Here is a 14,604-nt window from a genome sequence, read left to right on the forward strand (position 1 = left end):
CGCTAGCTCAATGCCGATCGAAGGAAGGATAACAATACACTGTCTTAGGGAACACGTTCATACATTTATATCGACGAATGTTACCACAAAAAGTTAACCTTCTCATGTAACTCTACCATAACAAGAAACAGCAATAACAATCTGTCTAGAGTTCATTTACCTCTGGACTTTGTAAAGCAAAACAATCTTTAGTATTCAAAGGTACAATAATACGGGTTTCTCCCAGACTTGAGCATTTTTTACGTTCGTACAATATTATCAAAATCCAACGTTTCAAAGAATTGAACTATGCACATTAAAGATGAAGAAATATTTTACACTATTTATGACATATCTTTAATATCTATTGAGATATGTATAATTTTTGTGCTGGACTAGGTCGAATGCGTAGTGGAGATGTTTGTATGTGGATATCAGTGTGTGGAGATATGTGTGTGCACGGCGACTGAGAAACAGATGAATGTAAACAGTTCGGTCGGTTAACAGTCTAAAAAAGGTCGGGTATGAAAGAAAGTGCTAAGACGCGTGCAAGTGTGTATCGATGAATATTCTAGAAATCGTTTATAAAATAAATATGTGTCTACGTTAATAGCAATGCCCAGTGTAAATTTAATGTCTCCATAACAATATTTCGGCCATCAAGATCCACAATTCTCAACAATATCGATATATTTTATTTTCAAATTACCAGCATACCCAAATGTTAGATTACGCGGCAATTTTTCAAAAGTTTGCAAGCAAGTTGGAAATAAAAATTTGCAGTATACTTTTAATTCGTCCTTGAAATTGAGAAATTACCCTGCTAATTTTCGTCGTTAATAAAGATTCGTAAGGGCAAGAAACGAAGTCTCCTGAGTTCGCGGTGCAGCTTGGCGTGAGTTAAAAACGTAGAAGAATTGGCACGGAAGATAAACACGGCCGGACTTGCCCAGTGACCGAACATTACTATGTTAAGAGTTCTCGGGAGAGATGCAGGGGTTGTTGCGTGGTATCCCCCGAACGGACGGAATAACATCGTTGGATAAGACTACGATATTGAACAGTGAGAATCACTGCAATCCCCTGTGTGTGATAACTCAGGTAGCGTGAATAAGCTGACCTCTCTTTGCTAGAATATACCGCCATTTATGCAACAACACAGCATCGCAGTTCTCGCGTCCAACTCTTTACTCTCACATTCGCACAGAATCCAGTATGTGCGCTCTGTACATGGCCAGCGATTTAACATCCTATCGTTTTACGGCACTCGTTAAACGTACAGCGGATACGAATGCTGCTGTATGTGTTCTGATTCCACGCGAATGTCCCTGTCTGCTTTCGTAAAAACTGTCCACATCGGAACAAATACCTTTTTTTTCGGATGCTGTTTTCTGACGCGACGCTATTTCCTGTCATTTTGCGTTCCTGCACGATGGATTGCGACGAGACTCGATTTGTTCCTTCCTTTCGCGTATGCTCATTTCAGAATTACAAATTTCTCGTTGTACGCAGTAATTGCATGATTAATCTTGGTTCTTGTTTGGAAAATAATTATGATTTATATTAACCTGTGAAATCGGATTGATGTTTGCGAGGAAAAGGTACGACTTCCATGTTGATACAAGAAATAATAAAAATGGACAAATGGTGTTTGAAAATAATCTTTCACAAGTAATCTGTTTAAATCGCCTAATCCTAGTGGCTAGACGCAGTTTTCCAATTATCTGTTTTCTAACGTAAAGCGAAACGTAAGGAGAGGTAAGTTCGAACTAGCTCGTGAACTCGCGTTTACAAGCAAGCATTCAAGCAAAAATGATCGTAATAATAAGTTAAATCACAACTTAGAACGTCAGTCAGTGCAATTTGTAACAATAAATATTTATTATGCATTGATAAAATGTCTATCGTTTTAATTTATTAAATTACACGAAACACCACCGAGGGAAAAATACATCGAGACAAACAACATAGTCTTAAGAGTTTGTCGAAAGTATAAAACAAAGTGTCTATATATCGCTTTAAGTTCGATTTGTACAAAAAACAAAGTGTATTTAAAATTGTGTTTCAAAGCGACGATAGGAGCCCGGCTTTCATCGAGTGGCGGAACAATAATTAAATATCAATCGCCGCCGCTCCCCAGAGAGTTTTCTTTCACGTTATAAGTTGTCCACTCCGCTTGACATCGACTTCCAACGCTTAATTGCTTCGACATTCTTTAATTTCACGCGCACTTTGAATGGATGTGATCGCACTGAGTTTCAAAGGCGTCATCGAGACGGTGCACAACTTTTGTCGATAAAAACCACGTTGGGGTTTAGCGGAAAGTGTTCGCGCGAAAGAGCAACGATCACGAGGTGAAATACAGCGTTAACGAAGAAATGAATCACGTCACCGTATATCTACCCCTACAGTTAGCTAACCGAGTAATTTTAAAATGCAGAAATTCACCTGGGGAAGCCTTATCCGCCTTGGAAGGAAAATTATTTTGTCGCCATGACACGTGCCTAGGGGAAAGAAACAAAAAGAGAGATGGGTAAGGAGCTTGCGAACGATATGAAAAACGGAGTTTATGGCGGTTGTAAAGATTATGCCGCAAAGAGTGCCCGATATATACGCGGCCGTGTTTTTTTCTTTTTTTTTTTTTTTTTTTTGTTTCTTTATCCTTTCTACAATGTCTTGTTTCTTTGACTGTTTTACTATAGCATATTCAAAGTTTTGTAGTCGGCAATAAATCAAGTTTGTATCGCTTTGTTTGCACGAATAAATCGATTGGATGGAAAATTGTCTGTCTTTTTTTCGTATAATCCCAGTGACCAGACGCAATTTTCCAATTACTTCTTTTTGTTCGTTGTAATCTAGTCATTATTTTCTCATTTATTTCTGATTTTTATTTCTCATTTAATTCGGTACATTATTTTCTCTTTACTCGGAGGAAACGAATGATTAATACTTTAAGTTTGATTATACATATATCACGTTGAGAATCTACTAAAATAATAGGTTGTCTGAAAAGTTTCTTTTGTCGTCTATTTTTCCGTAAATTATTTGAATTACCAATTATGAATGTACATCATATAATCATAATATCATCATATAAAAATCACAGCACTATCTAACCTGCTATATGTACAACAAATAATAAAAGAATAAAATGGTTCTCACAAGACCGCGATATATATGCGGATGCCGTTATTATTTCCAAAATTCATACGTCACTTTTCACGTTTACGTTTGCTTTAACAACGTTATTCCGATATAATCGATGTTCCACAAACCGAACGAAACTTGTTAACTGCGATTCGATCGAACGAAGCCCCACTGTCGTATCAAAAATCAGGCCGCGAATCATAAATTGACAATGCGTTGGCGGAGACATATTCTAACGTTCTCATCAGTCGAAGACACAGAATTTTATAATTCTTTATTCCCATGGTTTGCAAGCTGCCGCTGACATCGGATGAAACGTCAGTCGGTTGTTCGAAAGCAGCCAGTTTCTGATAGAATTCGTGCGCACGATGCACGTTCGACAAAAACCGCATAGGTGTTTTAAATAAACTGCTACCGGGCATGCCATAAGCTACTCAACGTGTCTGTGGCCATTTTTCCGATACGAACCTGTGGATTAACGGGACACGACCGCTTTAGGCAGGGAAGGTGATGGGAAAAGATTTAACAGAAATTTGCATCGAATCCGGTTCGGCCCAGTAAATATGCAAATTTCACCGAACATCGGGCGTGACTCGTTTTTTGACTGGTAGGAGAAAAAAAAAAGGAGAGCGGCGGGCAAAGACGATAAGTATTGTCCGTGGAAAAATGACATCTCTGACACGGAACAAAGGATGACAGCACGCGAAATCACGGCGAACTTCGGAAATAACGCAACGGTGCCGATTCATTTAAATTTTGATGAATTAATCACGCTTCTAGCGCGACGTTCGTTAGCATAGTACTTTTACTTTAAAATTTATCACTCGACAAAAGTAGTCACAGGATACACGCTCTTTATTCCCTTTCCTGTAATTTATGATCTTTTCTTATTTTTACATACGTCGATATTTTCTTTTATTTAGGAACCATCAAGTGCATTGTAGCCAGCTCCACGGTAATTAATAATAATCCCTGTCGCGATAGAACTACACCGATTTACACTGCATCGGCACTAAAATTTTCCAAATTTTATTACCGCCATAAATTACGATATATCTACGTTATTCATTTTTATTGGCTTCGAGTACAAAATCTTTTTATCTGTGCTAATTTTAATATATGCCATTCACACCTTTCGTGTTTCTACGTTTCATCATTTCTATTAATGGGAAACCGTGAACTAACAATAAATTTTCCAAAGTGACAACCAAATATCAACGTGCTTCTAACCACGTTCGATGAAATTTACGATCATGAATCACGGACAATAGATATTTTTTCGGAATACGAATATTTTTGTACAAATGAAAACGAAAGAGTAGTAAGTTGATACCGATTGGATAGCGCGATTGCAACGAAAAGCCAGCCGACGATAGTTAGCTGCAAGCCCACAGAAGCATCCAGTAAATGGAAACTTCGCAAGCATGCATTTCTCTCTCGTTAGGTGTAATTATCACAGTATCCATTTAATTACATTGTCTTAAGCCAACCAGTAGAAGCACCTGCCAGTAGGTTTAACCTGTATTTCACTCACTAACATTGTCAACATAATTCTCGGCTTATCGTAACTGCTGATCTAGCAGTTACATGTTACACGATAGTGTATCGATGCGCGCTAGTTGTTTGCTAGAATAAAGTAGTGAGTTACAGGTGAAGCGATGCAACCACGAAGCCTAGCCAGGCTGTCGCTCATTTCGCGGTAATTATACACTAATGAGACCTTCCAGACTCGACCCGTTTCGCCTCCAAAAAGTACGACAAGTCGATGGAAAATAAAAAGAGAAACGCTTGCGGCGACCGAACTTGGGTTACGTTCCGTAGCTTCATCAAAAGTATAACGATGACGTTGTATTTTATCAATTTAACATACTCGTTATAACATGGAATACGATAAAAATTTGATTAAGGTACAGGCAGTAAGTAAAATAATGCACAAAAATTACATAAACGCCGTAATATTAAAAAATGTAGGTAACTTACGCATTCTTTTGTGGAGATACAAAAAATGTATTAAAATAGCCGACTCTTTTCGTGTTCGCTACGAAAGTCTGAAACATAAAAAAGTTTCCATAATTTAAAAAGAAAAATTTATTTATCACAGTGCTTTAAATATTTATTTTTGAGTTCAACAAATTTCATAAAATTATAGAGTTTAGACAGAGAAATTAGTAACGACGAAAAGAATATTCGGTAAACTTCCGGATTTCCTTTCCAGATCATAATATGTTGAAAAATAGAATCTAATAATGCAAATAGATCGAAGAGAATTACAAATTGCAACGTTCACCCCGCAAATGGCTTCATCTCACGTAAAATGATACCAACGCGAAGAATATCTTTAGGCAACGGTATTTATAATGAAAAAAGTATCCTAAAAAATTGTTTCATATACGGCTAGCTTTTTCAGATATTTTAGAGTAGACGGTTATTCAAATTGCAATTTGATAAAATAATAACCACATTTTTCTCGTAATGGCTAGTTCGGTTTAAAGTTGCTCCGAAAGAGGAAGATATCGATCATTGCACAACGTTTTATTCTTCCTATTCACGTTATTTTTGCAAAAGGAACTGATAACGCATGCAATAACCGTTTAATTCTCGATGTACGTTAAACACGAAACGAAATTGGAATGCACTCGCATCTAAAACAAGCCTTAGACGATTACGCGGCCGCATATAAATTCTAATAGAGATGATTACATCCTACAACCTAGAATTTTATACTATAAACAGGAGCAACATAGTGAAATCTACATACAAATTGAACTCACTTTCTCCGACATGTATTCGACGTGTATTCGACGTGTATTCGACTTTTCTGCAAACTTTATGCGGTGCAATTAAGTGGTTTCGCTGTTAAAAACTGGCGACTACGATAATCGATATTCACATACCGTCGCCGGGAATGGCGTACGTGCATACGAAGAAAACTTAATGAGACTGCACGCACGGTATAAAAGCAATCACGATACCTGATTAAGCAAAGATTCGCCTCCTACGATTAATCGTGCCGCGTTTTCTTGCTTTTGCATTTAATTGATTACATTTCTTCAAGAAATTCTTAATTGATCGCTAACAGGATCGAGCCGAAGGCTTTATGGAAATGCAAATCGAGCAAAAGGATAGCAGCACCGTCAGGGGATTGGAATTTCAATCATGCGACGTGAATAGAAGATATCCACTCATCAAGTTGCAAATTGAAGAACGATCGTTGGAACATTTTCAAGAATCGAGGACAAGACGTTTTGTCAATGTTATTCTACAAATAAGTCTTGAAACATAACTACATCGGAGCGCTTCTATTGAGATATTGTGCAATGGAATTCTGTGCTATTTAATATTACGAGCATTGTTCTTTCCTTTGCAGCGCGTTTACTGTTTCTATTTAAAGAAATTAAGGTGTCTAAATATCGAAGTTAATCTCCGAACAATTGTACGAAGTAGTAACTTTTGGAAGGTCGCTAAATCTCTTTCTAAATCTGCGAAATAATTCTTTTAAATCGTCTATCAAGTATTACCGAAAGCAGACAGCTACCCACGAAAGAAAAGATATTTCGCAATAATACAAAAATAACGCTTCAATGGGAGTTAATTTATTTCTAAGTTGAAAATGATAAAAGATATTAACGCACTTACTCTCCATTATATTACGTCTGCTTTGCAATATGATAAATAATTCGTTAAAACTGATGTTATCAGATCTTAATTAACCCTGTGAGACTTCACTCTTTCTTACAGGTGAATCGAAACAGAAAGAAATAGAAGTAAATGACTTTATACTATGGAACAAGGAAATATTTCGTGCGATAGCTAGCTGTAAAGACGCTGACACGTTTTAAGACTGCAGAATTAATTTCTCTGAAAGGTATTTCAACAACACTAAACTTGCATCTCACACGCATAATTTTTCTATCCGGCGAAAGACATTTTCTTCACTTGCCAGGTAATATACAGGTAGTTGCCAATGGAGGAGCTCAAGAGTCGTATCTTCATTCCCTATAAACTCCGTGTGGAAATGGGCAGGGCGGTAATAAAGAGTTTAGGTAAAGCTTGAAGGTGACTTGTGGAGAGCTGTTCGTTCGGATAGAGTATGAAATTGCCTTGCATGGTAATACGATGTCTTCTTTATTCACGAAGTCTACAAACAAGCGCGAGAACATCTCGGGGCACTGTGTGCTTCACGCGAAAATATAACCTAAATAACTTAAACGCTCGAACTTTGCGAACGCGCGCGCACGATAACTAGTTTAGTTTCGATTTTGAAAAGCATGCGGATTGTTTTAAATTTGCAGAACGTGCGCCAATGAACGTCGCGTTCTCGTATCTTTCCCATCTGATTATATGTATATACGTATAAAAGAGGCAAAAATACTGCTGAAGATTATGAAAGTCTGTAACCGTTGTTAAGTCGGGTATTTCTATCGTTTATAAACTTTCACGATGCCGTGAGGAGATGGCGGACGATAAAGAGTTCCGGTATCGTTAACTCGCTCCTGTAGGACGCGTTATTCTTTCCCAAGAGGGTTACAAAATTAGCCTTCATCAGGATGCACGGCCCCTTTTTCGACGAAATTGTGCTCCTGGGCCGACATATACCTCGCAATAATTTTGTTGAAAGAAAGTGGAAACGAAGTAACTAACAAACGATAACTAAATGGAGTATCATTATCATACGGCGTATCTTAGATTCGTCAGTACTTGAATATTTGTTTTTTAAAGCGCGAAGGAATGTAATGAGAAGATGCGGTGAAATGTTCGAAAAAACATCTCTTAATATCTCCAGTGAAAAAAAATATTCGTGACTTTGAAAACTTGAAAAAAGTAACCTTTGAAAAAGAAATTCGCAAAACCATGTATTTTCCACATTGTACCAACTAACTTTGTTTTGGCACGATCTATTTCTATCTATGAAAGCAACCAAGGTATTTAGGAATTAGATAAACGAGATATCCTGGATAAGATCGAATAATATTTTAGCTATGAGATATAAATGAGTCGCTTAGAAGTTGGAAATGAGGATGACGAGTTTTCCGATACGTGCACATTGAGAGAATAATGTTAAATATGTAGACAACGTAAGAATCTAGCTTATACGGAGACTATGTTGAAACTTAGAAAGAGTAATAATGGAATTTTTAACGTGATCTTAATTTAACTTTCTAAGCTGTTCAAAAATTCTATCTGCGAATAGAATACTTTACATCGTATGTATTAAACTTACCAATTACTAATTTGAAACTTCAAAAAATTTAGAAAAAGATAGATCAAGTTAAACGATATTCAAAGTTTATTTTCTTCAAAGAATTAAATATTAAGTAACATTTTAACGGAAGTATTCTAATCATGTAGAAGAACAATCCATTCAGAAAGGGAGATTTAGAAAGAATTTTCTTTTTACGCATTTGCACATTTTCGTCTGCAAATCGCATTAAATATATTGAAATACGTTTGTTTCTACGATCGTTTTGATCGTGCCAAAGTATTTAGTTTCCTTATTTGGAACGTTTTGGAACGCTCATATATATTCGTTGAAATGATATTTTGTAACTAAATAGAGGGATATAGTTCTGGAGTAGTTTTACTCGTAAATCAAAACATAAATAAACATATCAGGTTAGTTCTTCACTCTACAATTCAATATAAAACTACAACTGGACAACATAAAATGATTCAACTCAACAACAACGTTCCATACAACGACCACTCCATTCAACGAGCATACGTGCGTTTAGTCTTTCTCTTTTTTACATTCTCTTCCACCCACTTTAAATAAACTGCAAACATTTAGGACACAGTTTGTCACACCCAGGTACTTAAAATCCTGGGTGTCCGTACTCATTTTGACATTTATTATTAAAATACCTTTTACAATAATATATGTATATGTATATGTATACACGTGATTGGACTTACTTTCACAATGAAACGGCGCAACTTCGCCAATATTCTTAACCGTCGATAGGGAACGCTCGAAGAAGTTCCAAGCGTTTAACCAGTCCCAAGAGTATCTTTTCTTTTAAACTCCGAACGTGAGTGTATTCGAGACGAATATTACGTCGGAGCCATCGTATCCCCGCTGAAACGTTGTACAAAAAAGCGGCTGGTAGAAGTGATGGGTAGCCGAAAGCTACCATCGGCAACAGTAAGGCCATCGTATCGTAATATTGGGCAGGTAACGATACCAGCAAACCAACGAAAGAGCTTGGTACGCGAGACCTTGGGGAGCAGTTAGATCGTCAAGATCCTTAAATTAGCAACGACGTAACGACGATACTGGAATCCAGTCGGGTGGAAAGAGGATGGCCGAAGCGGCGCAATTTCGCGCACGGTCGAATCGACTGTGTTGGGCCGCAACGCTACCGCATAGTTCGATATCGAAAAAGTATAAACCAGTGGCTATGCAAATGCGTTTTGGAAACGCTACGCGTTCGTGGTTTCGGTTACGTTGGACGGTCCGAGATCGTGGAAACTTCTCTCAGCCGCCAGTCCGACTGAATAGACGTTTTCCTGGACGCTAGTAGCCATAACTCGTCCGCTCGCATGGTAAAAGGTAACGTTCAAGAGCGTGCCTCGAAACCTATCTGCGCAAATTGCTCGGAAACGCTGGATACTTTGTTTTCAGAGGTTCTCTGTATAACAGTGATACGTATGCATAGGTTAATTTAACGGAAGGTATCTGCACTGGAATTGGTTGTAAAGCTATTCGACCGTGATTAAAGTAATTGGAACGTATCTTAATTAGATTTAAGTGCTTCAAGAATTCTGTGAGATATTCTGTTTGTAGTGAGAAGTGTTAAATGAAAATAGATGGCAAAACGATTGTGTAATAGTCGCGATAATTGAATCGCTATAATTGAAATCCAGCGTGTTTAAATGCAAGTAAATAGTAAAACTGCACGTGCCAGATAATTCCTACTCAAACACTTCGCTATGACTTATGCAATATTGTTTTATGTGGATAAACTGCTCTAATTAAATTAAAAACATCAACACCAGTGCTGATACTCCTCTCGAGAACTTGTAACTTATCTTCTACAGTAAAGTAATGCAGACACAGTCATTCGTAATTTTCATATTAAATTCCTACTACACCGTGGCTTCGATCTGTAAAATTCAAGTCCGTTCCTCTAACAATTTTTAATATTATCTTACCCCTTTCAATCTCGGCATATCTGGCAGCCCTGTACGACCTGTCCTAAGTAGCCATGTCCCCGGGATTGGTAGCATCAACGGTCCGCATTAGCATCGACAATAATTTTCCTTAAACGGGTTTCATTAGCGCGAAGCGGCGGATATCCAGAGGCGTCCGTTCTACGCCTTCGTTTCTGGTATTTTCTAGGTTTTCGTTGTTCGCCAGACGTTTACTTGCCAGTGTAAGGCGCTTCTCGTCATGAACCTGTGGTAGTAAAGTGTATCCCGTCGACGATAATTACCCGTACAGGTCTGTGCAGTAGAAACGGAACGTAGGAAAGGAGAGAGGGTGGCTCGTATTCAGACACACGTCGCTTCCATATGCCGCCTAACAGCGCGCGCTGCTCCTGCCTGTAGCTCGACGGGGACTTCCGTTTATTAAATTCATTTATCTTCCATGAAAATCATGTTTGTAACATGTACCTCTCTAATTGGGCGCATTAAAAATAATTTTCCGCGAACACGCCTTAATATGCAAGCACGCGCGTACCTGCCACTCTGCCCTTGGCCACTCCTCTTCAAGCTTCATCTACACCTCTCTGGCATCCGTGCTCCATCGTACACTGTATAGGTACGTACGTACGGAGCGGACACGAGCGCGCATGGTTTCGCGCGCGAACGTTCTCAGGCTAACGTATCCTCGCGTGAATCCTTTGCGCGTGTGTGCCTACGCAAACGGCGTACAGGCGACGCGAGCGATTACGCTTAGACGTCTGTGTGCCACATCTCTGTGTGTATTTAGATACGTAGCTACATCCAGATGATACATATTTATGATGGAACGTGTGCTGGCTGGCTGAATGTGTACAACTAAACACCAGGAGGCGGGCCGAATAGATTATTTGCATAGCAAATAGCGAGACGCAGTTCTAAGTGGAAACACCAGCCACGTACGCGACTAATCTCATCCTTTTGAATTCCTCGCCCTGTGTTTACGAGGCCATTTCTCGTCTGAGGTATCGCGTCGTCTTCGCCGACGTCACACGCGCTCGTGCGAGAATCTGCTATCGTACTCCTTATCTTCAGACGCACTAAGGAGTTTGTTCACACTCACATTTCCTGGTGTTCAAACATCGCTGGCGTTTAAGAAAGATATGCTATGTGCGTGTCTCTTGCAGGAAATTGTCATTTGCTCTTGGAGAACGCATCGAAGAATGTTTTCCTTTAATTTAACTATTTCGGGTTATATCTTATGACCGACGCCGATATCGATAATTTGTTCAAAGCGATAAAACACGTATAGTGACTTTGTCATTTACTATAGAAATTGTGAAGAAACAACGCAAGAGTAGAATTCAAAAACATATCTCCCTTTGTTTGACCGTATCACGTAACAGGTAAATATTTGACCAAGGAACCTCCTTCACTCATCTCATAGTTCAGAAATTAACAAACTTAAACATCAAGAGCTTTGTAAACGTCAAAATACTGTCACAGTGTTTGACAATCAGGAATATTAATTTTATTATTACGACATAATTTTACCAAGTCATAAAGTACTAATTAGACGATGTATATCCGATTGCAAATGGCCTCAGCCGAAAAAAGATTCAATAATAATCTTCTTCACGATCAGAGGAATTAAGTTTCGTGTCCTCGCCGCCTTACTTAGATGAGTCGATTAAAACACGACAGTGTGATTTATCCTGCTTGTCACCCTCTCACAGTTCCAAACTCGAGTGTTGTGCGCTGGTGTTTGAGGTATAGACTACTCGTCTGAGTACTCATGAGAGTTTTGACATGAACGCGATACTAATTGATGCTTATATGATGCATCGAACTTGTCTTACTGGATGGCTACAGTAGTCAACATCCTGCATAAAAAAAGACCCAAGAATAAATTTCCTTGCGAGCAGAGAAATCAAGGCTATATCTTCAGCGTTCTAACCGAATGCGCCGTGCAATTGATCCTCTTAGCGCAGGTTACGTGGTATAGACTACAGGGTATACGTGGAAGCTTCCATTTAAACGTGATATTATCCGATGATACACTCACAACGGTATTCAAAGACAACTATTACGATTCGATATGTGATTGATGATCAGTAAAAATGCGTTAACAGTGTGCGTTAAATTTCTTCTTTGAATCGGAATATGAATATCCGTTTCGTTTTGTCATGTTTTATAACCAAATATATACTTGGCATAAATATTCTATATCAGTAAATAGAGACAATTAAATGTAAAATATTCGCGCAGCCGCAACAAATATATATTTAACATACTTTTCTTTAGGAGGAAATGCAACAGGTTGGTAGATACTTAAAATATGTAACTATAAAGTACATTTCAAGAAGCACTTGACGCATTACTAAGGCAACGTTAATATTATAATTAAAAGTGCGTGACTTTTAATTATAGGAACTATATACTTAGTTTTGTATTTTTAATATCAAACTAAAAAGATATTTGAAACATATACCTTGCCGTACATACAGACGTATTAAACAGATAATACTCTAAGTTTTCATAACTCCGTCGAACTGGTTTATTCTAAAATTTTCTACCGTGTTTGTTCGCTCAACCACTTCGATAAAATTTGTATTGTACCAGATATATTTTTAACAAACGAATAGTGATCTTTTCTGTCAGCATGTAATATTTGCCTTTCAATTTTGTTCTAAAAATACATGAATATGTTTCACATTTGTGTACGGAGAAGGACATTTTTTAATGTTATTTCCCATTCCTGATATTATTTTGTATTCAAATCGAACAGTATCGTCTTGGAATGGAGAAACAACATAGAAATAAATGACAAAATTATAAATCATACGTCATGAATCAATCATATGAATCCTTCATAAATGCTTTCCCGTATACTAATGGATAAATACTGCATATGGTGTAAATCAATGTATAATGTTATAAAACATGGTATTTATTTATATAGAAACAAAATTGACCATTTAAAATAAATAATACAGAAAATAATGAATCATATAAACGATAACTTTCCATAAATGCACTTTTATTTATCTATATATGCATATTCTCTGATCAAATAAGGTAAATGACTCAAAGGATAAGTTTCAGCGTATTGATATAAAATATTTGTATTTGATCTTTGTTGAAACATTAATAAATTTCCAACTTGATTTAATTCTACTATTTCGAATTTATGTGCGTATAGTGTGTCACAACCGTATTCCTTCTGTAACAAGCGAGAAGATTTGTAGTCCTTAAAGGTGAAATTTCATACTGATAAGTTAGTTTCTCAATTTAAAAATCAATGCAGTCAACCAAATGCAATTTTATGATTATATTAAATATTAAACGAGAAGTAAGACAGTTATTATTTACAATGGTCAAAAATATTACGATGGTATTACTATGAGATAATAATATTATTATAGATTAGATTATTATAGAATAATATTAATATTGCATAATAATATTCGTATGGAATGAAATGTCGAGGGCCTTTAAGGGTTAATATTTTTTGAGAGATAGTTTAGCATATACAATATCTACTTTACTCAAATTTATAAAGTCGATTAAGAATAAAAAAACATGATAGTACCTACAAATGATCCAAAGAACGAAAAAGGAGTAAAGAATTTTTTGTTCCATGAAACGGAACGAAAACCACGAAATTTACTTATATTTGTCATTATCCGAAAAGTACAATAGTACAATAGTAATTGAAACAGTACCTAAATATTGTTAGAAACGTTAACAAACGACATTATTTTTTCAGCTTCCATCATTTGATCGGTCCCTGATAAACGATAAAAAAAAACAGGGACCTCTATTAATTTAACCGGTTTAAATTCGACAGAAAATAACATTAGGGCAAATGTTGTGGCGAATCTCGTGGAATTTGTCATCGTACTGCAAATTCTCGATGAATGATAATGTGCAGGTTTAATGGAATTACCAGGTCCTGAAATTTTCTGGTCGCGTCGACAACGAGCGGCAACGGCCAAGCATACAGAACAATAGCAAACAAAAATATGCAACGATAGTGTACAATTTGCAACACAGATGTGGACGAAACCTTTTAAAAATGTACAGCCCGGCGTGCTTGCTAAATCGCCAGTGATAACGGATAATATACAACGTTCTTGATACAATAGCTTTCAATAATAATTCGTTAAAAAGTCATAGGGAATGGTTGATGAGAGTTATCGTAACGTGTATAAACTGCATAAAGCAAACAACGAACAAAGCGTTTATAAGTACTACGCCTGTAGTACGATGCTTGAAACGATAATGTAAGTGACGTATTAATGATAAAAATTTGTAAAATTATAAACGTTCGCACTTTCCGCGCTATATCTTCGT

The 14,604-nt window shown here is 37.1% G+C and overlaps 1 protein-coding gene and 1 long non-coding RNA gene across 8 annotated transcripts in view; one reads left to right on the top strand and one right to left on the bottom strand.

Moving 5' to 3' along the window:
- Positions 1-14,604, top strand: part of LOC100643794 (nucleolysin TIAR) — a 580,836-nt gene that overhangs the window by 253,879 nt on the left and 312,353 nt on the right. The window lies entirely within an intron of this gene.
- LOC110119944 overlaps positions 1-14,604 on the bottom strand; it is a 343,350-nt gene that overhangs the window by 239,249 nt on the left and 89,497 nt on the right. For both annotated transcript variants that reach the window (XR_002308472.2, XR_007223634.1), the window contains exon 2: positions 5,107-5,174. This is a non-coding gene — a long non-coding RNA (uncharacterized LOC110119944). The remainder of the gene's footprint in view (positions 1-5,106; positions 5,175-14,604) is intronic.

The sequence above is a fragment of the Bombus terrestris genome, chromosome 1 (genome assembly GCF_910591885.1).
Source record: "Bombus terrestris chromosome 1, iyBomTerr1.2, whole genome shotgun sequence".
NCBI lineage: Eukaryota > Metazoa > Arthropoda > Insecta > Hymenoptera > Apidae > Bombus > Bombus terrestris.